This window comes from Strix uralensis, chromosome 5 (genome assembly GCF_047716275.1).
Source record: "Strix uralensis isolate ZFMK-TIS-50842 chromosome 5, bStrUra1, whole genome shotgun sequence".
NCBI classification, from domain to species: Eukaryota; Metazoa; Chordata; class Aves; order Strigiformes; family Strigidae; genus Strix; species Strix uralensis.
This window is the reverse complement of record NC_133976.1, coordinates 26,015,537-26,038,667: the sequence shown is the minus strand read 5'-3', so window position 1 is coordinate 26,038,667 and position 23,131 is coordinate 26,015,537. Positions and strand designations below refer to the sequence as shown.

The 23,131-nt window shown below is 38.6% G+C and overlaps 1 protein-coding gene across 7 annotated transcripts in view; it reads left to right on the top strand.

The window, feature by feature from the left end:
* Positions 1-23,131, top strand: part of PTPRZ1 (protein tyrosine phosphatase receptor type Z1) — a 143,923-nt gene that overhangs the window by 766 nt on the left and 120,026 nt on the right. The window lies entirely within an intron of this gene.

The window sequence follows — 23,131 nt, the reverse complement described above, 5'->3', positions numbered from 1 at the left end:
CTGCCTCGGAGAGCGAAACGCGAGTCGTCCGTTCACGTGGGACCCTGCATACAGAATATGGATTCATAGATTTTAGTAGGACTACTTACATAACCAAATTATTTTTCAACTCATTCAGATCTGTGCAGCCGGAGTGCACCCTCAAAAGCATGCAGTGCTCTGTCACACGGGATTATTATTATAACCAGCGTGAGTCAGTTGATGCTGTTAGAAGAGCTGCCTTAAATACTTCGTCAAATAAATATTAGGAGCTTAAGTGGTGGGTTTTGTATCGTATTGAAGGATCATTTTGAATTTATAAGCTTCTGTCAAATGGATCACTAGAAAATACTAGCTGCTTGTATTTAAGTATGAGGAACTTAGGAGCTTCAGCTCATTATGTACAAAACCAGTTTTACAATACGTCTCTCGTGATAAAGTAGGCACTAACCTACATTTTTCACCCAATAGGTGGTGCTGCTTCTGAAACCGTGAAGCTTTATAAACAAAGATCGGTGTTAGGTTACTCGGAGTGAAAACAGTTTAGTACCAAGTTCTGCTAGTTAGAGGAAACTACTTTTAAAATCTTGTCATGTGAAAAATATTTTTACCTCCTTTCTGAAAGTATAGTGGAATAATTCAAGTATAAATGTGATGAATGTAACTGACCTTTAATTAAAATGTATGATCTTTGTAAGGGCATTAATAGCATTTTACTGTCACTTTTAAACTAACCTCTTTCTAAAACCAGGGTACTTACTCTAAAATATTTCTGTTATACTAGTTTGGCAAAGAATGGCCTGTCATAAAACTTTTGATAAGTTTTCGTAACATTTTTCTTATGTTGCCAACCTGTTCCATAAGATCAGGTATATTCCCAAGACTATTTAAAGGACAAAATTAGCAGGTATTTGTGTATGTGTGTGGAGGTATATGAAAATATGTGAGTACGAATCAAGTATACCATCATATGGTCATAATGTAATACAACACAACACAATTCAATTTTGGGGACTAACTTCAATGTTCGGGTGATCCTACCACATGGCAAGCAATGCAAGACATAAACATAACTTTTTTATAAAATGTATTTTTTAATAATTTAATCTCATAATGTGGTTTTGTATAATGTATATATTCAAATACATGGTGTCCATGTGTGTGTTATATTCATGAATTTAAAAGATCTGTTAGAATGGAAAAACAAGGTTTTTTGCCTACACATGAGGTATAAGTGCGACTACTTTTTTTTTCTCTAGCCTGATACACTATTGTTTTCAAACCTGACCTGAAGGGAACACCCCTTCTAGATGGGATGGATGATTTGGTGGTTCATTCTGAAGACTCATGAGCTAGACTGCTCAGTGTGTTCGGTGACATGATTTTTTTCTAAAAAAGGCATACCCTGTACAGGTTATTAGACTAATTTAATCAGATTTCATTTGAGTATGTTCCTCTTTGAGTATCTCCCCATAACTAAACATGCTCTCATCAGATAGTGTTAGTTCATAAAAGTAAATATTTTGTCAGTATTTTGACATTATTTCCTCTTGGTTTTTTGTAAAAAATAAAATATATTATTGCATACTACCAGTGTATGGTTTTTAGGGCTTGCTGAGAGAGGAGCACAGGATCAGACAGGCTGGGTATTTCTGGTATGGAAGAAGCCAGACCCAGAGTTCTGTCAATGGAGTGTTGCTGAAGAGCATGGCAGTCTGCCTTTGCGTTCTGGAGACTACGCTTACTAGTTCGAGGCTAGGCAACATGTAGATCCCAGCCTCATTTGCTTGTAGTTTCAAAAAATGTTGAGTTCTCAGCTGATCACGTAGAGAGCTCTGCAGGAGGTCCTTTCTAATGAAACTGTTTGGGAGTTTTGCTGTGGCTTCTGGGAGATTCAGCAGGAAAATCTAGGTCTCATCTGTGTTCAGAAAAGACAAGAAAGCCACGTCAACATCACTGAAGAAAAACCTATTAGAGCAGACAGAGGCAAAAAGTTCTTTGGGAATGACAAGACAGTGGCAGTTCATTCTCTGTGTTATTGAAGACATGCTTAGGGGCTTGATTCTAATATCACTGCTGAGATATGAACAGCACCTTCCTCCACAGTGTTACTGAAGCCAAGTACTCATGTAATTATTTATGGAGCAGGGTATTATCTGAGAATTCTCAGTGAATGCCATTCAGTGAAGTTCAATGGAACTACTTGTGGAGTGAGATGCTATTCAGTCACAAGTAAGGGCACATGAGAAGTCTTGTGGGATTTGTGGACACTACTGTGTACTTAGAATAGAGATTTCCTATGAAGTCTTTCTGTTACTAAAATTAAAGGAAAAAAAAACCTGTGGACAATTCACTTGCTTTTCTACATTTTTATTTTAAATGAGAAATATATGAATCTGTAATCTTTAGGCTGCACATATCTTAGGCTGAAGATATTCTTTGAAATTCTGCCCCAGTTTACTGATGTGTTCCGTGTAACCTCCTGAAAGTCAATGGGGTGTGCCCTTTTTTGTAGTTTTTGTCTCATTGTGCTTGTGGAAAAAAATCTAGAGTCTTTTCAATAAGTAGATTATCTGTGACTGTGTAGGCAAGAAAATGTTAATAGAGAAAGGAACATGTTTTAACAAATTACATTATAGTTGTGGCTAAATTTGAATCAAAGAGGTGTAAATATTTAGGCAAGACTTAAAAAATATTCTTGCTAGCTTTTGCTAGAAAAACGTATGGGTAATTTCCCCAAATAATGTTAAAAGTCTCTCCAAAGTTATTTCATCTGCACCTTACTACTGTCACTGACCTCAGCTAGGGTTTTGCCTTTCAAAATGCAGCTAATTAAACTATGAATTGTTTACTTAGTTGTGTCTCACTTTAATTTTTCACTGTCTAGAAAAGATCTCTCTCTCACTTTTAGTTTGTTTCTTGCATCCCAATACCATGAGTTATTCACACAAAAGTAGTAACATTACCCTACATTTTCTAATTTTTATTATATAATTGACAACAGGACTGTATTTCCAAGCTGGCGGACAGCATACATCTCGCTACCAACAAGAAAAGTAACTTCTCTGTGCTTTTTACTGGACAGCCCCAACTAGTAATGATGAGAATCTGAAGGATAGCGTTGGTTCAGCTTTCAAAATCCAATCTCACTTTCTGTTCATTCTCATGTCTGCATGTTTAGATTCAGTTAGACCGTTAGATTCCCTTAGACTGTTAAAGCACTACGGGGTCAGAGCCTTCTTTTTTGCACTAACCTCTGACAGTATTTTTGTAGGCTAGATACTTGGCATACTTCAAACTCAATTTCATCACAGTAATATTACTGTATATTATTTTTAATGCTTTAGCATATTTTACACTTAATATGGCATGTTCTTGTGGATGCTGATGCATAGTTCCTATGGAGAAATTTAGTCCTGTCATTATCTAAAACATGAGCTAAAACAAAAATAAGAATTTTAGGACCGTTAAACCATCTATTTTCATCTGTATATGTTCTAACTGTCTATATGTTATGCATTTTTGTACCATAGAGATTGATATATACCAGAATCTAAATATACAGTATGGATTTATTTTAGGTTCAGATACTGACAGGTATGAAAAGTTGTGCAGAAATGAATGACATTTTGAAAATTAATATCAGTGTAACCTAATATTTATTCAGCACACTAGTCTGTAGGACATACCTAAAATAGTTAAAGCTGTAGTTTCCAATGTTGAATCAATACAATGTATAAGGGGAGTTTTCTAACTTGCATTTGGCATTACTTCATCTCTAAATATACTCTTCTATCTGAACTCCTGGAAAAAAACTAAATAATATATATAAAAATAAGGTTGTAATTTGAAACTTTATAATTATAATCTGGATTGTAAATCAGGATGTTAATTTATGAATGTAGGCACTTGCCCATTTCTTAAGGAAGGCGGTTTCCTTCATTTTCTGTGCTCATCATTTAAATGGTCACTTCCCACTATGAGTTCTCTAATTAGAAATTTAAGGGTGAACAGATTCTGTTCTTTTGCTGACAATTTCAATTCCTCTTCAAACGTGCCGTGCTTCTCAGTATTCCCTGTAGGGCCTGTAAGTCTGCAGCAGTTCCGGAGCCCCCCGCTCCCATTTAACAGCTCAATTCTCACAGCTTCGTGCACCATTTATGTGGCTTTCCTGTATGAGACATCCTTTGGCTATTCAATAAGCTTCTTTTCCCATAAAGACAAAAGTTACCTTTTTGAATACGTGTCAAGGCTTCTGCATTAGAAAGATAAATCAACATAAAGAACAGGACTTACAGTATTAAATAAACAAAATCCATTAAACGAAAGATAGCAAATTTATCAAAGAGGCTGGGACTGCAAATGAAACTTGGCTCCAGCAGGTTGTTGAGGAACTGTTGGCAGCAGAGTACTTTTGTAGGAAGGTATGATGCAGGTTGCTTGTTGAATACAAATTACTGAAGTTGGTCAATTCAGTCTTGAGGCTCAGGTGGAAATAACTGGAGATTTTAGAAATGAGGTGAGAGTTTATTTTACTTACTTTGCATCGCTGGCTGATATTGTGGAACTGTCTGGTGGAGGTGAAATAATAGACTTTAAGAAACATGGGCACTGTGTAAACATGTCACGGATTATTCTAGATGAGGCGTGCCTCTTAGAATCTCCTATTGCCTTCTATTTCTTGCCCATAATTAGATTCAGGTAATCTTTGATCCACCAGAAGTAGCTATATTTCACCCTAGAAATTAATATTTTTCATTACTAATCAAAGACTCCAGGAGCTATTGTTTAAGTTAGCTCATTTCAGAAATCCTTATTCTGGTAAAAGTCCCGTGGACTATGCTACATCTGATGAGGAAAGCTCAGCACTGAAAGTAGGACACCAGTGGAATTTAGATGCCTGAACCCAAAATTTTAATTAAAAGGGTCCCTGACTCAGCTAGTATGTTTTGGGGCTTCCAGGGAAGCTTTCAGGCAGGTACAATTCCTCTTCTGCATGTGTCTTATCTGACCCTATTAACGTGCGTCTCAGTGCCTCTTTCCCTCCTAAGTTTAATTGGAATCCAAACCCAAATGTTCTTTGAAATGACTTCCCTGATTCCTAAGTAAATAAGGTTTCCCTAAATAGATGCTGACAGGATCAGGTGTCTTGATCTCACTGCTGTTGCTACTTCAGTTTAAGACAAAGAACAAGGCAATTCTTACATTGTGGCACAGTGACTGAAGTGTTTCACCAAGGAAAGACAGTCCAGAGGGAAGACTTGTTCTGAGCTAAAGGTATTTGAACCTAAATCTTCTGTTTCCAGATGTTAGGTTTTATCAAATGACAGGACTCTTCATACCTTGTTTAAGCTGAAGCATTTTTCCTTTAAAAAAAAAGAAAAAAAAAAAAAAGGGTCAATTATAGGGAAGGGCTAGGGAGGAGGACAAATAACATCATTATGCCACTGTGTAAAATCATAGCTAACCTAGTTATTAAATACTTTATGTGCTTATGTTTCCCTCATCTCAGAAAAGGCACAGCAGACTCCAAAAAAGTAACAGAATGGCAACAGGGTATCTGTTTTCAGGAATGACTAAATAAGCTAGGACTCCCTGTCAAGAGCAAAGATAACTTAAATGTTTGTTTTGTAGAGCATTATAAACTCACAAGTGGTGGGAATAGATTCTTCACTAACTCTTCTAATACAAGAACAAGGGGACAGCAAATGAAGGCAGTAGGAGACAGATTTACAGATAAATAAAGGCGTAGTTTTTACTGCAACAGGTGATAGACTCGTGAAACTCTGCTGTAGGTTGCTCTGAGACCAAAATGTTTTGAGGGGATACGAGATAAACTCTTGAAACAGAAACTTACTGAGGGTTGCTAAGCAGATGGAAACCACATCCATTTCAGGATTTTTTGGAGGTGGAAATAGAGCCTGGGAGAGTTTGCAAGGAAATTTTTAAGCATATCACATAAGTTTGCCTTTTTCTTACTTTTTCTTAAGCATCTGCTTCAGGATTTTGGAGGCAGGACTCTGAATTGGTAGGATAGGAGAGCAAGAGAGAAATAAAAGTTCTTATGCCTGCTCCTACTCAGTATTTCATTATCCACTTGCTGGATGCAATGCATAAATCACTGCCACTGCATTTTCTTTGGTTGTGCTCTAAAAAGAGCAGGTTTTGCTCATTTTTTGAAAGTTGCAGATACTCCCAGAAGGGGATTCTAGGTTGCACTTCTGAAGAACCCAACCTCCCAAAGGTGGGCAGAGCTCAGATACGTTTCCACCAACTCAGCATTTTATATCAGCTGTCCTGGGCAGCTGAATGCTTTCTGGGCAAACCAGTTGCTTGTTATTGCACTCAGCTGCCTATCTCACCAAAGGACAGTGTAGGAACCTGAACTTCAAGGCTCTGGAGCCTTCTCCTAGTGCTTAACAGGTGGGTGATTCAGCTAAATGCATCTTGCATCTGGGCTTTTGTCTGTGTCAGGGCTCCTGAAGTATCATTTATACCACACCTTCAGATTCAGCAGCTAAAAGATGGGCTAGACATGGCTTGGCCACTTGGCACATAAAAAGCAATATTTACTTCTTTAGATTTTTATAGCATCCAGTTAGACAACAAGGAAACATATTTTTTTCCTATGGCCCTTTATGTTTCACTAAACTTACAGACTGTAGAAAATTCTCTGTGTGATGTTGAAGTACTAGAGATCCTACTTGCAGGTAGCATTCAGCAATGTGCATTTCTGTATGGAGGTATCAGGACTGCTCACCTGACTAGTGAGAGATTTCATTAAGAGTTTTCAGGTGCAGTATATCTGTTAGTACTTTGACTCTGAATTGTTACCCTCATTGCCAAAAGGTTTCTGCTAGATACTGGATTACCTGAAGACTGAAATATAAAGCAGGTATCGGTTGAAGAGGTATCCATCTTCACTGCCTTATTTATCTGTTTGCTGAGATAGGATAACAGTAAAAGCAGTGAAGAGTTGATTAAACAATAACATCAGAAAGGGAGAAATAAGAGATATCTAGAATACTTGACTGTATGAAATCATGTAACAAAATTGTTCTTCAAAATGCTGTAAATAAAGGATGCTGCATAAAAATAAATGAAATCAAATGTATTTTAGTGAATGAAAATGTATGCTTTTGTAAATGTCCTAACAGAATTTGACTACGAATTCCTGACTCGTTTAAAATTTCCTTGGAAATCATGAAATGTTCTTTAATTGTAACAGGTTTTGTGGGTTTTTTTAGAAGCTATCCAGGACAAATTCGAGTTTTTGCTTAAGTAAATGGAAGGATTTAGTGACTTCATTGAGATTTAGACTGGTTTGTATCATAATTCTTCAAAATATAATTTTCCAACTATAATGCTATTTTTTGAAAGTTGTCAAAGCCTTGGAAAAGCAAAATTTGTAGTGTTCTGCAGGAGCAGCTTATATTGAAGAAACTGAAAGCTTTTTGAAAGCTAAAGCAAGTATTTTGAGGAAAAATTAAGCCTTTAAAATCAGTGTTTAAAAAAAGATTCTTCATTTGCTTTATATGCTGAACTCCATGACTTCAGCAGAAGTTCCCAAAAAGAAACACATCTGCTTGCTTAGATGAAATAGCTAATGATCAGAGTAACAGCTGGCTTTATAAAAAATGACCTAATGTTACTCCAGACAGTTTGTCTTCTAGCTCCATCCCCAAACTGACCAACTGTGTTTCATCTATTTCTACCCATTTGAAAAAACAATTTTGTTCCAAGTGTATGTCAGTTGTTTCTATCATTCCCTTTTGTAATTCTTACTCTGTTAGGTGTGTGTAAGTATATTAACAAATTTGGGAGGCTAAGGAGCCTTCTGCCAGCCCCCTGGAGCACTGCTGTTAGGTGTGTGGAATATTTCACATTACATGGTGCACTCACCACACAACGCATCCACCCATCATCTGCAGAGTTTGGGGTGAGTCCTGTATGGTCTGTAGCTACTTCTTTCTTTGTAATCTTTGATTTTTGGACAGTAGCTTTGCATTTCATGTATCTTGCAATGTTGCAGAAAAATCCCAAGGAATCAGGTTCTTTTTGAGGGTTTTTTCTTTTGTTGTTGTTTTTCTTTGTTAACACACTTTAGGCTTGTGTTTAAAAAACTGTATCACTGCAGATACACAGATCATATCAGTGGAACTGTGCGTGAATAAATCCTGGATGAGCATCAAGGAGAAAAAGATCCAGATGAGCTATTTAAGTTTTAGGATAGTGCTGACACAAAGCCAAATGGATATAAACTGGAGCAAAAAGCCAACCTGTTTTTTTTTAAGAACAGAGTATCATGTTTTTTGCAAGATCCTGTGGCTCCTGCAATGGGAGAGAACCCCATCAGTGATCTAGGAGTCCCTGTCAGTGAGTACTGTGGTACAGTTTCTGCTGTGCTGAATAAGAAAACTGAGCAGTGTGCACCTGGCTGAGCCAGCCAGCTGCCCACCGCTGAAACAACATAAACCAGTCATTTCTTGTGATGGACTGATAACATTGTGAGCTGAGATACTGGGGACTGAGTGGTCGCTTAACATCTCCAGTACCACTCAGCATTTCAAACTGCACTGAGTAGTAAAAATGACTGAGTAGTCATAAATCTATCCAGGAAAAGAAATACGGTCTAATATGAAGTGAGAAGACTTTAAAATGTGCATTTTGGGTTTAATTATTGTATTTTGAGGCTGTTAGTAGTTCACTATTTTAAGTAAGATTACTTGCACAAGCACAAGGTAAGAAACCTCCTTTAAAGAAAAGTATTTGAAATCTCATGTGGTTGTATGACTTCAGGAGCTAGGGGTTTTGTTAAAATACTAGCCATTAGAAGATCTTTGAGAACCAGCAGTGCTCTCACTTTCTCACATGATACGACCATAGGAAATTTTAATTCATCATATTTCAGTGTCAGATTTTACATGGGCTGAATTCTGAGAGTATTCTCAGGCTCATCCACCCATTTCGCGTTAATTTTCTCCATGTCCTTTCACATTCTCATATAAAGGGTTTGGCCTCCCCGACAACCTGGTGAACACTCTCCTCACCATGTGCACATTTCTGCAAAGACACAGGCACTTATGTGTTAGTCTGCTAATGTGAAATTACTCTCACAACTTTGTAAGGGTCCTCCTTGATGGGTTTCTGCCCCTCTTTTAATGTGTATTTCTTACATGTCTGATACAATTCCTCTTCACTGATTCTTCCTGTATTTTGTATTATCACTAACTTTCTCCCCTTCTTTATTTGGGATAAAGGAAAAAGGATTAATATGTTGCTTACTGCTTTATCAGTATGGTAAAAAAAACCCAAGCACATTAGTCAATATAATATGTATTAGAACTAACCAAACAGTGGATAAAAAAAGCTAAATTCTGTAATTTTTTCTCTGTTTTATTTTCTGCACCGTTGTCTAATCACTTAACCAAAGGTTTAATTTTTGATATCTCTTGAGAGAGAGAAAACAGATTTCTGTATTTATCATATATATATATTTGAGTAGAGGTCAAGTCAGTATTACATTCAACAGAATTCATTCAGGAATACTTAAGACTGCAAATTATTCTTTTAATCCATTAGTGAAAAATCATAGAAACATAGAACGGTTTGGGTTGGAAGGGACCTTAAAGATCATCTAGTTCCAAGCCCCCTGCCATGGGCAGAGGCACCTTCCACCAGATCAGGTTGCTCAAAGCCCCGTCCAACCTGGCCTTGAACACTTCTAGGCAAGGGGCATCCACAACCTCTCTAGGCAACCTGTTCCAGTGTCTCACCACCCTCACAGTGAAGAATTTCTTCCTCATATCTAATCTAAACCTACCCTCTTTCAGTTTAAAGGTATTACCCCTTGTCCTATCATTGCATGTCCTTGTAAAAAGTCCCTCCCCACCTTTCCTGTACGCCCTCTTTAGGTACTGGAAGGCTGTTACAAGGTCTCCCTGGAGCCTTCTCTTCTCCAGGCTGAACAACCCCAACTATCTGAGCCTGTTCTCATAAGGGAGGTGCTCCAGCTCTCTGATCATCTTTGTGGCCCTCCTCTGGACCCACTCGAGCAGGTCCATGTCCTTCTTAAGTTGTGGGCCCTGAGCTGAATGCAGTACTCCAGGTGGGGTCTTATGAGAGCTGGTCACACTTCTTTTGATGCAGCTCAAGATACAGTTGGCTTTCTGGACTGCGAGCACACATTGTTGGGTGATGTTGATGTTCTCGACAGCCAACACCCCCAGGTCCTTCTCTTCAGGGCTGCTCTCAATCCATTCTCCATCCAGCCTGTATTTGTGCTTGCAATTGCCCTGACCCATGTACAGGACCTTGTACTTGGCGTTCTTGAACTTCATGAGGTTTGCACAGGCCCACCTCTGAAGCCTGTCCAGGTCCCTCTGGATGGGATCCCTTCTCTCCAGCGTGTTGACCACACCACACAGCTTGGTGTCATTGGCAAACTTGCTGAGGGTGCACTCAATACCACTGTCCATGTCACCAACAAAGATGTTAAACAGTACTGGTTCCAACACCAACCCAACCCCTGAGGAACGCCACTTGTCACTGCTCTTCATTTGGACATCAAGCCGATGACCGCAACTTCTTGAGTGTGACCATCCAGCCAATTCCTTATCCACTGAGTGGTCCATCTGTCAAATCCCTGTCTTTCCAATTTAGAGACAAGGATGTTGTGCGGGACAGTGTCAAATGCTTTACACAAGGCCACATAGATGATGTCAGTTACACTTTCCTTATCTACCAATGCTATAAACCCATCATAGAGGGCCACCAAATTTGCCAGGCACAGTTTGCGCTTAGTGAAGCTGTGTTGCCTGTCACCAATCACCTCCCTATTTTCCATGTGCCTTATGATCCGCTCCACGATCTTGCTGGGCACAGAGGTGACACTGGCCTGTAGTTCCCCAGGTCTTCCTTTTTTCCCTTTTTAAAAATGGTGGTTATGTTTCCTCTTCTCCAGTCAGCGGGAAGTTCACCAGACTCCCACGACTTCTCAAATATGATGGATAGTGGCTTAGCAGCTTCATCCACCAGTTCCCTGAGGACTTGCAGATGCATCTCATCAGGACCATGGACTTGTGCACCTTCAGGTTCCTTAGATTGTCTTGAACCTGATCTTCTTCATGAAAAAAGATTATGGGAAGCTATCCTTTAATCTGAGGTTTTTTCAGTCTTTTCTGGTTTGTGCTATCCACTGTGGGATTTGTAACGTGTGAATCAGCAGAGAAAATATGTTTCCATGTGGCAGTAGTCTTCGGTGTCTGTATGGGAAGTTCCAACCTTTTTGTGTGAGGTGATAAGACTGTGACACAAAATCTGCTAAAGATTTGTCTTGAGTAGTGGCTGTAGTCATGGAGGGAAGGATGACAACAGGAACGGATGTATACTGTTCATTAGGAATATGTGCATATCTTAAATGATTTGATTAGCTTTTGCAACTATTTAAGTGTTTACAGTAGGAAAAGAGATACATCATATTAAAACAAATTATGCAAGTGCAATTTAAAGCAGATTAAAGATACCCTTATTGTCCTGCTGAATGGGAGAAGACAAGTTCAGCTAAATCAGGTGAAGTTAATAAGGTGGTGATGCATAATGGATAGTTTCAGATTGCATGCAGTTGAGTGAAATAGAAGAAAATATATATGAAGCAACCAGAAAATGTATTCTTGTTTTTGGTGAATAAGGTAATATGAATTAATCAGCTTTTTCTGATATGATCTACACATTCTATCACAGCTGTAAACAGTGCATTTGAATAAAACTGTAATCCAGGTTTTCATGGAAAAATTATAACTATTGAGGGGTTTTTGTTCATTAGTTGAAGAATTCCTTGGATGTGCAAGAGTTTTTCTAAATATATGAAACCCTGGTCCCCTGAAATCTGCTGTTCACTTGAAATCAACAGGAAATTTGACCCACTCAGAATAGCTTTATGGTTAAATCAAAGAAGAACCACTCAAAATGCTGGGTTAGGCATCCTGCTTGTCGTGTACAGAGCGCAAGAGTTACAGGTACCTAGACTGGAATTCATAGCATCAGCGTGTCCAGTGCTGGGACATGCAAGCCTGGCTGGTAAAATAAAGATGAATGTAGGTAAGAAAGTATAAAAAGTAACAAACGGGGAAGTGCCTCTTAAGGCCACATATTGAGAATAACTATGCTGAAACATTTTGTTTAGACAGCTAGACCTGACAAAAAATGTCTTGGAATTCAGAATTCCAATAAGATGTTCATACTGGAGGCTTCTCATAATCATCTAGTAGTACAAAATTTGCCAAAGAAAATGGAGATGGCAACCCTAAACCTTTGCCATGTAAGTAGGTTTGAACCACAGCCATGGAGAGCAGTATTATCCACAGGGTGACAGAGCACAGCACAGTGCTGATCTATACCAAGGCTGAAGGTGGGAGCAGTAGAAAAGTTTGAAAGAGATACATCCAGTGTAATGGGCGAGATAAGGTGGTCCAGTGGTTCCAGGTGCCAGACTAGATTTTTGCCCTCCTTTCTTCACTGTGACCCCCCTACCCTGCCCCAGAAGCAAAAGCTGCTGCCGTGTGCAAGTAGCAAATCCCTGGTCTCCTACTTCTGCTGTGGGTCCCCCCATCTACCCCTGCCATGGCCCCCCACATCACTGTCTCTGTGGCTGCAATAATGCATCTCTCTGCTGGGACAGATGCAAATGTGGATGAAGGCATTTGGCTGCAGAGACAGTCTCTACTGCTGGAGGGGCCACTCTATCTGCAACAGGGGATAGGAGACAGGCCAGGAAATATGTTCTGTAGCCTGGATTAAAGCCTCAGGTCAGCAGTTGGACCATGCTGGGTTGTCTCTCAGTGGAAGGAGTGTGACATGGACTTCCAGTCCCTGTCTGATTATTTCTGTTTTTTATGTAGCTACTGTCCAATACAAAAACCACCAGGATTTCTGTTGACTCCTTTAGTTTTGAAACCTGCTGAAGAGTGCTACTGTATTTCCTAGCTGGGTTGGTCTGATGCTTATCTAGGTCTTCTGGGCCACTCTGAATAGCCACCAACTTACCCTGGATCCATGAAGTCTGTGAGTCTTTCAGTCTTTGACCAGTTCCTATTTTTTATGTTGCAGAAACTGAACCAGTTAGACACAAAAGTGTATTGCATCTCTACCAGAAAAGAAAACTCTGTAGGTGTTATCATTAGTCTGTGTAGGAAACGTATGCATTTGTACCACACCTGTTAGAATAGCAGGAGATTTTCTGCCACAGGCAGATATGGCAACCGAGTGAGCAACAGCTGCAGTGTCATGGAAGAATATACAGCATGTGCTCCTTTTTGTAGCAAATCAGCTGCTTTAGATGGCATAGAGACCCCAGATTCATTTCACCAGTGAGTCACTAAGCCTCCCTAAAGCACCATATCTCCAAGGCTTTCAGCTGAGGTAGAGCGTATTACACTGCTTGCAATACAGCCAAAACCTTAAAGGCTTAGTGAAACCTATAATTAATTAACACTTGTGCAACACTTAGAAGATATAGCTCACAAGATGGGCACTAAGGCTGTTGCAAATGATTTTAAATCTACAAAGCAACTTCCTAAAAACCTTTGAAATTGGCAATTACAATGTTCTGTCTTAGATGGAAAAGCTTTGATAACTCCAGAGCAGGAAATAAATGCATGACTTAAACTGGAGTGATACAGTGACAGAACAGTGGCAAACTGCTAATACACTGGCGTGGCAGAGGGCCAGAGGAAGATTTCCTGTTGCTCCTTCCAAAACTCAATTTGACGCTATTTCAGTATTTCTGTATTGTATAAATGACTGTGAAAGGCCTAGGAAGTCTGCAGTTGCATGTACTTATGGTCTGAAGATAAGACTTAATTGAAGAATTTTACTTTCATGCCCTCTTCACTTTTTTGAAAAAAATTTCTATGCAATTATAAGGCCACATTCTGATACAGAGCTAGTAATGAACCTAATAAAAATATTCTGACCTGTCCTATGTTCCAACACAGATACTTTAATGAGATTTAAAAATTATTGATAAGATTTTTTAAAAATGATAAAAATATGTCTGGAAGCCTATTGTTTTCTCTTCAAGGGTAGGAATATTTTGTAAAGAAACTAACTAAATGTAGTCTAGAAGCTTGATTTTGCCATGGTGTTTTCTGAGAGCAAAATATTTGAAGCTGTCATCTTTGCTTAACTAGCGCTGGTTGTGGGTTCAGCAATGATATCCACCAAAATGTTTCCCTAACTTACTCAATTTTTCATGAGGTAATTAAAATTTAAGAGGTTATGTGGTATAAAGCAGTGTAGTCTTTGCTCGTGAACTTTCTACACTTCCTCATATAACTTCCAGTTATTCATGGGTAGAAGAAAGAAAATAAGAACATTTTAAGAAAATAAAAGGCACTATAGAAAGACTCTGGTTTTAAGGATGTATGGATATTTTTAAGTTAGTGTAGTGCTGTCACATGCAAATAATGTGTATCTGTTGAAGGCATCTTCAGAAACAATTTATTTACTTTGATTAATTGCTTAATAAATTCTCCCTAATAGATGTTTGAGTAAGTGAAAAATACTCTTTAAGTTGCTTCTTGAAGGAACAAATATTATTGTAATGGCTTTATATCATAATAACAAAATGAAATTACATCCAGATAAAATGAGGGAAAAAATGTGTCTCACTACTTGTCCATAAGCTTTCCCCTGAAGGATTAAATGTTAGTGCTATGCCTATTGATGCAATACCAATGTACTTCAGAAATTTTAAAAACATTTGAGAAATATATAGCTAGTTATGGGAAATACAGGCTTTTAAATTACACGTTATACTTACTTCATTCCATGGACAGATTAATCCTCTAACAGGGATTTTACACGTGTTGGATATTTAAACAAAAATGGGATCAGAGGTTAAACTGGCATGTGGAGATGCTATATAATCAGGAAATTGCTATCATTTATTATTTATGTATCAATGACATCTAGGTGCATTTGTCAGTGACCAGGGTTTCATTGCGTAAGGTACCATATGAACACAGCAGGAATATGACACCTGCCCTAGGGAATTTAGAAATAAAATACAGAAAGAGAAGCTGGATAGAGAAGATGGGAGGCGCTGCTAAGAAAAAATCATATATTAGTCAGTATAAAAAGCATTTGAGTTGGTGAAGCAGTAATCTGTCACATCTTTTCTAGTTATTCCTGAAAGTGTGAGTTTTCAAAGAGGTATTGAATGGGACTGTCTCAGATCCTCATCTGTAAGGTTGAGGTAGTAATACTCTACTCAAAGGTGTTTTGTGTGTACAAGAGCATGTTCGCATTTCTAAAGCTCTTTCAGAGAAAAAAGGTTAACTCCAAGTCTCATGTCATAGGGCAGAGCCCTGCCGTGAGGATGTTATGCAGGTAGCCTTTGCTGTCTCCATGGTACCTAAACTGCGTGTGCAGGCAGGTGGGTTTGCAAGTACCTGGAGTCCCTGGTGCAGCCCCTTGTGTGCCATGTAAGCCCCAGGCAACACTTGCAGGTGAGGAGAAGCATTCACCTGGAGACCTAATGTATTCTGGTGAGTCAGTAGGAAACTGAAAATCATGAGACCTGGGAACTGAACCTGGCAGGCAGTGTCAACTCAAGCATTTCATTTTACCTTCTTTGCCTCAGTTTGCTGTTTGCAAAGCTGAGATAATATCCCCATACTTTCTGAAGTCAGTTCAGGAACAAAAGCACTGTGTAAATAGCAGGGTGCACATATAGTATACAGTGTGAGCACTGGCATGGGAGGAGCCGAAGTATGCTGCTTCTGATGAGAAGATAGCCCTTTCAGCAGCAGCACAGTCTTCCTCATGGTGTATGGCTTCACTTAGGTGAGACTGCATGTACGTTTACACCTGACAACTTGGGTCAAAATAGCTGATCTGAACATTTATCCTATGGTGGATCCTCTCTGATCATAATTCCAAATGGAAATTCTTAACCCTGTGTGACCCAGTGGTACCAGAAACCATGGTCTGCAACAAGGCCTGTTACCTCATAGTCCCAGCCTGAAAGTTGGCACGGAGAAATGTGGCAAATCTGATAGGTGTTTGCCATATAAAAGAGCTCTAACATCTCACAAAAGGAACAGTTATATTGAACAGGGATACCACTGATGTATCTAATTACTGTACTTTAATGTTCATATGCTGTGTATAGCTAGAAGTGTGTAGGACAGTCATAACATCCTAAAAAGTTGGGTCTTCCTCATGTGTAGCAGTCAGTACAGCTTGGGTCCACATGTCGTGTTTGATGATGATAATAATAGTAATCATAATAACGATCAGAATATCCTGTGTCATTCTTCTTCATGTATCACCCTTCTTCATTCTATGAAGGTGAGCATGTGAGCATGGATATAGGGCTGGTGGCTGTCAGCAGCTATTTTACATCAGCTGCCATCTGAGTTCCACGAGGTCTTGCAACACATACTGTTTAGGTGGTCCCTGGTGCCAGATGTATTGGTACAGCTTTTCTCTCTTATGCCCTCCATATTGCCAGGTAAAAAGAGACATGAGTCACCGTTCATGCTTCAGTGTTTGCTGTCAGTGACCACACTGCGTTGTCCTGATACATTATTGTTGTCTCCAATTCTGACTTCAGGGGGGTGGTGCTCTGTATCTGTTACTCATAATTCAAAAGTAAATGTTGACTTTTAAGTTGTGACCATAAGGAAAAATACTCACATGGACAAAAGCTTTAAATTGCACAGCAAGCAGTGGATAAAAACCTATCATTTTTTTTTTACACTCTCCTTAAAAAAAAAAAAAAAGAAGTTACAAATTAACAAAAGGACCATTCCAGATTTCTGTTGTCTTCCAATAAATGATGACTTATAGGGGGTAAAAAAAAAAAAAAAGTGGTGAGTCCTACTGACAAGAGGAAAAGTGTTAATGGTACTTTCCAGAGTCCTTATTTCAGAGTTCATAGAAATCCCACAGAGAGATTAAGAGAAAGGAAGAGAGCAAATGGAGGAAAAGAAGAGCAAAAAAAGAAGGGAAAAGGGGAAAGAGGAAGAAGGGAATGAAGAAGGAAAGGAGGGAGGAGGGAGAAAGTTTGCAAATGAGACACAATTGGCACTTGTGCAGCTTCTGTTTATCTCATGTTCTTTAAGTTTGGTGCTGCTGCAGTCTGCAACTACTCGCCATTTGTAACTACTAGAAAAGGAGACTGGAGAAGGCAGTTAAATTACTCCTGCTGTGACTTTTACAGGCATCGCATCACCAAACCTGGAGAGAAATGAAATGTAGTCACTGAAGCCCAAGCTTTCAATCTCAGTTGTTTTTAATGACTGGCTTCCACATAGTGAGGAAAATGAAGAGGGTAATGCTACCAATTTCTTCTTTTTTAAAAAAATGCAGCCAGATGGAGTTTATTGCAGAGCAGTTTGATATGTTCATTCATCACAACAGAGAAAAAAATTGTTCAGAGCAAGAGATGAGGAGTTTTTCTATATTTGCTTTTAACAGGAATTGTTTATATATCTTTCTTGGCATCATCACCACAGTGATCACTAATGATACACAGGTATGTAATACTTCTAGCAAATACATAGTGAATGAGTTATAGAAAGACACTTGTTGACACTTGTAAGGAGAAGTTAAGTGATGCAACGAGAGGAGCAATGATGGGTTTGGGGAAGGAAGAGACACCACTCCCTTGCCCCCTTAAGTGCACTTCCACACTTCCTTGGCCTGCGTCTGTGAGTGACCCACAACCCCTCCTCTGTTCTGCTGCTCATGGGGGACGTTATGCACTGCCCTTCCCCTCCTTCTCTTCCTCAGCCCCACATGTGGATGTGACCCAGATTTCCCTTCAGAAAATCCTGTTCTTTTAGAGGCAAGGAGAGTTCTTGTCTGACAGGGGAGAAGGGAGTCCTGCAAAGCAGATTCTGGGTAATTGTCACTTCATGCCTGTGGCAAGCATCCATGTCTGAGATTATCATTTAAATTCTGTTTATACAACATGCAGTCCCAATGCAGATAGAGTTCTGTGGATGTTCTGGCAATATTACAAATAAATGATAGTAATAGTTGTTAATAATTGAGTGCTGACAGTGATATTCAGGCCCTAATGACCATTGTAACCTAAAAATACCCCAAGGAGCTTTATTGTTTTCCAAAGACAAATGTGTATTCTTAGGCTGAAGGTACACAATATGCAAAACTAAGATTTGACAGCAAAACCCAGTGCTACTGAGCATGGCACACTGCTGCCTCTATGGACAGAATATAGTTATGCATTACAGATCAAACAGGGACTTTGCTGGTTTTCCTCAAAATGTATAGACGTTTGGTAATAACTTGTTTTTGTGAGGGAACATCTGAAGAGGAGTTAAAAACCTTGGACTTGCAAGGACCATGGCCAGGAAGAGTTTTAGCATGCAAGGGGGAACAGACAGGCTGGCATGGTGTGTAAATTCTGTAAATTTAAGTTCTTTTTCAGGGAGACAATATTTGGAAATAAGTTTCCACTAAATTTCACAACTATTTTAATTGGAGAAAGCAACTCTAAATTCTTTTTGATGCGATATCTATAATGAGTGCTATTTTAAGAATCCACCCAAGGCTTCAGTTGTGAAGAAACATGTGCTTGACTGGGTTGCATTCTCTCTCAAAAATAAAATTGGTGTTCTGCTTGCAGCTCTAAAGAGAAGATCTTTGTTCTTTTTCCTCCAAGCCAGAATTCCATGATGGCTGTGATGAATATCCTAGTTTTATGGGGAAAAAAATTTAAAAGAGAAACAAGTTGTCATTTCTTATGGAAAACATTTAAAAAAAATAACATGATGTTGTCAGGCAAAAAGGCATACTAGTGCAAATCCTGATCACAATAAATTCTTCTACTCAGTTCCAAACTGTGTCCATCAACTTTTTGATGTACATCTATTAGGCAATATGCTTTTTCTGACATAAACTATGTAACAAAAATTTGTTGTATAATAACTTATAATTCGTTGTGTAAATTTGTAAGAGTAAGATAATATTAGGGTAAGGACTGGTATCCAAGAGCTACGCTTGAATTTAAGTGACTCAGATGCTCAGAAAGAAATTAGAAAAAGCTAACTGCTCATGCAAATGACCATATAGCAAACTAAATAATATTGTTCCAAGTATACATAAGCATCTACTTTCTTTAATGTAGGAAAGTATCCAAAACATGGCCAAAAATGTGGAGTAATCAGTGCTTGAATGAGAACCACCTATTATTCAACATACACCAACGTAGCCTCCCAAGTACTATAAAGATAAAAATAGAAATTAAGATACCAATAAAACCAACAGAACCTTTTTTCTTAGTTATATTCTTCCATCTCCTTTCTTTCCAGTGCTAATATGGAGTTCATAAGAGTCCAGATATGTTTTAGTGAACGAATAAAACTTAATCCTAACATAAATAAACTAGTAAGCTGCCAGTATAAGAGCAGTGAGCCCATTCATTTGGCAATAAACCAGGCATTTCTGGATAAATTAAAATGCAACCCTTTCATCACTGCTTGATTTAGCAATTAGTTGACATCAAACTAGCAAACATGCACTAGACAGAGAATACAGAATGTGATTTCTCCATATTAATACTCTAATCTCTCTTTCATTGCATACCTTCATAGTAGGCAGAATTAATACTGATAGAATTTCCATTATTTGTTCAAAAACCTCCCAGTCATGTTAAAGTGTTAGTTTGCACTTACCTGACACTCAGCACAGATTAGATTTTCCTTCAACCTTATCTAATTATAACAAAATTAATAATGACAAGCCTTGAGAAAGTAAGTGCATGACAATTAATAAAGAAGTCGTTTAGATATGAATGAGTTTGCTTTGCTGATGGTGACAGGGCTCAGCCTATGAATCAGCAGTATGAGAGGATATGCTGAGAAAAGACAACCATGAAGATAAAGGTAAATTATGAAGTCCAGATGAGACCCTGGGGACTAGGAAGATAATATTGGGTAAATCAAATTTGAGATGTGGGCTGAAGCACAAACATATAGGTGAAAAGAGGATCTTCAGTTTGATACAAGAAAAAGGGAATGTTCGAGCAATGATCTGTGTGTTATATGCAGTCTCAGAGAATGATTCATCCATCATTCAGCCCATTGCTGGCAGCTTTCTTTCCCTGGGGAGTTAATTTGATGGCAACAGCCTGCCCTTAGCTGTCACTTTTACCAGGGCTGAGAAGCCTGTTCCTGTGGCACTGAGCTTACCGTGCTTGCCTGACACCATGTGTGCACATAAATAGGTGTCTGCCTGCTCTGGAGTAGATAGCCACTTAAGAGCAGGCCAGAGCAATTTGGCCATTAAAAACCTCTTGGTCTGTTCCCAGAATGACCTTAGGAAAAAGGGTCTGACTGCTTTGACGACTGCAGCTGTCTTTCAGCCATTGCCTATACGGATTTTTCAGTGACACGTGAACCTGCCCTGGCAGCAGATGAAGTTACAGGCCCTGCCCACTGAGTTGGACTTTGCATGATAAGGTGTATGAAAACAGATTAAATAGAGCAACTAAAACATTAGAAATCTGGAAAGAAGTGCATATAGAATGATGCTGGCAGGAAGGTTAACCATACAACTTAAAGTTAGCAAAAACCAGATGAAAACTTCTGAGCCATAAAATAAAGCAAAAAGAAAACAGAAAAATTATGAATTAAAGGAATGAGAGAAGGACAAATAGAAACTAGAAGACAGCAGAGTGAAGGCTTGGGTCCTATTCTCAATTAATAAAGAACTTCCTCCAGAAAACTTTTTTTTTTTTTCCAAAAGCTCTATTTTCATTTATACTTTAGGCTTCACATACACACGATAGTTTTAATTCCCTTTCTTGTGGAAAGAGAGATGAAACATGTCCTGTTTTGGAAAGGTGTGATGACTTCATTTTGATCTTCAGCCCAGGAGTGTTTTACCAATAGAGAAATAAAAATGGCCAGATACACACTCTGTGGTCTTCTGCACACTGACCTCAAAAGTGGGTGGGTTCAGGTATTTATGAAAAGCCATGGTCCCCTGAGAACTCTTATAATGAAAGCCAAGCATTTATATGAAACTTGGAATTACAGTAGAAGGCTAGACCTTTGTTAGTTTTTTCTTCCTAACCTCAGCTGTAAGATGTGTAGGAGATTCATGCTGCCATGGGTCCTTTCTTCTATTCTGCCTTGGAGTACAACAGAGGAGAGTTATTGCTGATCCATATGTTCTAGCCATTCAGGGACTAAATATCTTTCCTTTTTGGGGTGAAGGTTAGAACTTTTCTAATGTAGACTTTGATACAGTTATCTATTTCTTGTTGAATTCAGTTACCTGTAATACATGCCTCATGAGAACTTTCAAAAGGCACTGTTAGCGCAGATCGTAGCCAGCACACTAACAAGAGGTGTGCCTTACTCCTGCAAAGAGAGCGCTTATTTCTTCCTGCTTACTTCCATATGTCATTCTCTTCGAGTGAAAAAAAATGTTTGATTTCTCATTTTCTTCTCTTTTCTTGCTTTGGTATACCTGTACAGAAACCCATGGTTTGGAAAGAGGCAGTATTCTTCATCATAGGTTATATATAACTTCAAATAATCAACACTTGTAGCTTGGAGAATTTACATTTCCCATAAATGAAGCAGTATATAATTTATATATTGCTTTTTCACAGCAAAGCTATTTCCTTTTTATTGGGAGACTTATTTTGATGAAAGTCCCTTGAAGCTGATGGTAAAACTGAAGTAACAAGTTAATGATATGGAGTACCAGAGAATATTGCGTGAAGTATTGAATGCTGGAATGCAGAAAGCTATGTGGATATATGAAATATATTTGTTGTTAGTGGTAGGTATTTATGGACTGAAGAAAAGATTTTTCCAGTTTCTTTTCCCAGCTATCATATATTCTGTGCATGCCCTTGGACAATCACTTAGAAACTCAGGATTCATGTCTTTTTCAGATGAGTGTCAGGATGCTTGATTTCTTCCCAGATTCACTTTAAGAGCAGAGTTTAAGGTACAGCCTCAAGATTAGTTTTGAAGTCCCAGACAGAGGTCACTACAGACATGCATGCATGATTATTAATGTCAGCTCAAGGATTTTTACTTGCTAGCATTCTTTCACACACAGAATAAATGATTGAATAATTTACTCAGAAAAAAACAGTGCCTCTTACTAACTTCTCTATTTTCTTTTACTAAGAAATGTATTTTATTGTTTGGAAATAACTGTTAAACCCTGTATTGGGATGAGGAGATAATTTAAAGCACAAGGGGTGCTTTGCTTTAAAGGAGAATAAGGTAAGGGAAAAGTTTCTTCCAGGTCATTTGTGGAAATTGTGTTATAAGCTATCTGAATTGAGGCATTTTAGATAATGTTATGATTCTTTTGTACTCTCAGATCACAGCTAAGCTTAATGGTCTCAGCAAAATCCATGGCAAAACTTCCTGTTCCTTTAATGGAGCTACAGTTTCTGGCAGGGAGGTTTGGGTGGGTAAGGGAGACAAGAAGGAGCTTTGTAATTAGAATTGTTACATGGTAGTCTGACTTAAAAATAATTCACAGCTTGTCAGAGAAACTAGCAATTATCTCTGAACTCTGTAAAATTTCCATCCTTAAATATAAAAGAGAAATCTGTTCAATTTGTAATTATCTTTATGGGCTGTAAAAATAGGCTCCAGATAAAGAAAAAAATAGAATTTCTTTCATTAAAAACCACGAGTTTGTTAGATGGAAAGAGCTTTACTATGAAAATGTTGGTCAACTTAAAACCTCAAAGTGATTGTGTTAGGGGGAAAAAAAAAAGTATTTCATGATTAGAAATTCCTTCAGCATGTACACAACAGAGTCACAAGAAGGGTTTTGCAGGAGTAGAAGCTACTGAGAAAGGTTTGGAAGCCAGCAGAGGGAGGGTTGTGTGGAGGGAAGACACAATGTTGGTTAGCCCTAAATGAACTGAGAAGGGTGGAAGATTAAGGATTAGATGGCTCAGAAATATAAACTGAAGCGTTTGGGACAGGCTGTGCATCCATCGGTGCCTTTGGAGTAAGAGAATGTTCAAGTAAGACACTGACCTTCATGCTGTAACATACACATCACCAAGAGGTTAGCCTAACAGGACCTATCCAGATTCCTCAGAAAGAGCTGGAATTCTCCTCAAGAGGCACTTTGT